Source organism: Tiliqua scincoides, chromosome 2 (assembly GCF_035046505.1).
Source record: "Tiliqua scincoides isolate rTilSci1 chromosome 2, rTilSci1.hap2, whole genome shotgun sequence".
NCBI lineage: Eukaryota > Metazoa > Chordata > Lepidosauria > Squamata > Scincidae > Tiliqua > Tiliqua scincoides.
In genome coordinates, this window is record NC_089822.1 from 27,653,713 (window position 1) to 27,656,702 (window position 2,990).

At 39.6% G+C, this 2,990-nt stretch overlaps 1 pseudogene; it reads left to right on the top strand.

Annotated features, from left to right (window-relative positions):
- Window positions 1-373: 373 nt before the first annotated feature.
- Window positions 374-493, top strand: LOC136642280 (5S ribosomal RNA; annotated as a pseudogene).
- The last annotated feature ends 2,497 nt before the right edge of the window (window positions 494-2,990 follow it).

A 2,990-nucleotide genomic window follows, 5' to 3' on the forward strand; every position in this document is an offset into this window, starting at 1 on the left:
TTCACTCAAGTTCAAATGGTAATAATTCAATTTGTTCCAGTGTCTAGAAGCTGTTGCAAGAATCTACAGATCTTGTCTTGCATTTTGCCTGTGTCCTTCAAACCTACTCTGTATCCCATAACCAATTTGCTTTGGTCCTTTCTGTCTGGTCTTTTCTGAGCTTTCCCATGTTCTGAATATGACTATTCCCATGTATTTACCTTCCCTCAAGCATGATGTGACTACTCTGATTCTCTTCAACCTTATTTAGCTAATACTACTCTTGTCCCAGTGGACCTTCTAATCAACAAGGAGAAAGTGACTGAAGAGAAATGGGAACAGAGACTATTTCCTGCAAGTCTACCAGCCAGCAGAAAAGCTGCTATTGTAAAGGCATAACAGCAACTGTTACCCTGCACATGCCCAATCTCCTCTGATCTTGGAAGCTAAGCAGGGTCAGGCCTGGTTAGTACTTGGATGGGAGACCGCATGGGAATACCGGGTGCTGTAGGCTTATACCATAGTCTTTTGAGACTGAAGGTTGCCAACCAGTATATGCTGGCACAATCTTGCATGTAGCTTTCCTGGAACTAAGGGAACAGGTAGTGAGTTTCCCTGGTAGTACATAGAGCCAGTTGGCTCTGCTCCATCTGCAACAGTCAGATGCTTCTCTAAGTGCAGTGGAGTATGCTGCTACTTGCCACTGTGAAGTTAAAACAATTATAGCTTTGGGCTGTTGGACCATGCTCCACTGCAGACAGCCATCTTGTCTGTTGTTTACTGATTTTTATCTGGCATTCAATCAGCTCTTAGAATCATAGTGGGGTCCAATCAATTCCTAGGTCCATATCCTGAAGCAGGAATGTACCTGAAGCATAAGAACCTTCTCTTTAAAGCACATATGAGATTGAATACTTGTTGTAGTGCATGATGCACCACCAGATGTCAGTAAGAGCTGACACAAACATTCAGAAAAACCTGGCATATTTGATCATTGGGACTGTACCAATGCAAGATAGGCTACCCCATATAAATCTTATATATGTGGAAAACTAGAATGGAAGGCTAACAGAGATACTTACAGTGGCTATAATTCAATGTGACTGCATGATGCATATAATTTATGTGAGTGCATGCACATATCCAGATCAAAAACATTTGCTTTGAAACTTTGTTTGGATGTAAGTATCAGCCTTTGGGCTTCACTATGTAGTGTACTCTCTGTGTCTGCATGTGAGAGAGATGTATGTAAATAAGCACTGCAGTTATTCTTCTATGGCAAAATTATAAAGACCACCATTTGTATACAGTCATACTGAACACGTAACATTGAAATATTCTTATGTATTCACCCTAAGAATACAACAAAATTACTAGTGTCCATCCCCAGTCTGTTTCAGTACCTTTCAGTACCTTTATTGGCATACAGTTACAATACATACACACTTACATTTACAAAAAAAACCCAAAAAACTTAAAAGAGCTGACTAGAGAACCATAACATACCAAACTAAAATTGACAATTATAAAGCATGGACTTCAAGAAGTAGGGACACGCTTCAAGTTGGACGCCACTATTTGTGAAGTAAATGTAGCTATCTGGAAAATGATGTTAGGGTCAGTGGAGGCTAATAGAAATTGCACTATAACAGAGACCTCAAAAGAGGAGTTAAGATAAGATTGGAGAACTAAGCATTTCCTCCTAGCCACACTATGAAGCGGGCAATGAAAAAGGAGGTGATCTAACACCATCCCCAGTCACAGATCTGTATAAATTGTAAAAAATTAAATTATGTTTGACTATCTTCATATAACCTGACTGTCACAGGCAAGCAAATGCTTGAAAATTAAGGCTCTAATCCTGTGCACAGATACATAGGAATACATTTTTTTTAACTCAGTGAAGCCTCCTTTTGAGTAAACATGCATGATTATGCACATGTACACACTAGTGGTTTTAGTGAATCATTATAACATCTGTGCAGTCACTGGCACTTTAATCCTGCTGTTAAAATGTGCAATGGGATTACTGCAGTCAGCAATAAGGAATAATTTTATTCCTTTCTATGCACTAGTATTTAGTAGTGATAGTTCACATTTGGTGTCATAAACAGTAGAGCTATCAGACAAGACACACTGATAACTGAACTTTATAATTAGTAAAGTAAGAAAATAAGTAATCCTTGGTTTAGTCTAAAAACAAAAGTAAGGTGAAAGGCAATGTTCAGAGATTGACTACAAAGCGATCCAATTCAGCCCTGAGATTTTTCTTATGGTTCATTCTATTCCATGTGAAACAGACTGCCCAACCATTTCTCTTTCACAAAGGAAGAAGCTTCAGGAACTTTCAGTTGTTCCTTATATGCACAGGCAGTGATTTCAGAAGTAATAAGCATGGGGAATTGTGGGGCAGAGAGCATAATAAGTTCATTTGCATGCACATTCCATTTCCCAGGTGCTTATTTGCAAGTGGTCGCTACTTACCAGTGAGCTCAGTGCACTCCAAGGCTGATGTACAATTATTCACAGAGTATCTGGGAGGCTACTTAGCTTTGGCAGACAGGGATCTGCATACAGAAGTTTGCAATCTAATGGTCTAATTGTGTTGCTCTTGTTTTTAAGAATAAACCCAGGAGAAGTCCCATTGATTTCCCATTAACTTAAAAGTAGTAACAAGCACATCTTGTTTTGTATAAGCTGAAGGCTTAGTGGAGCAATAGCACAGAGAGCCTTCTGCTTCTTAAAGGGGTGTGGGAGGGAACTTTTGCAAACCAGCATAAGCAAAAGGCCTCACTATGAATTTACAATCCAAATTTAGACAGTGAGGATGAGGAAACAAAGAGGTCAGGGATACAAAGGATGGATACAAACATGAAGCTTGCTATACCTGTAGTTCAGCTGAAGATGCGCTCTAAGGCCACGGTTTCCAAACTGTGCACAGTGGTGCTCCAGGTAGGCTAACCAAATACAATAGAGTGTCTATAGCTTTAACCAGTGTATAGAAGAGGGGA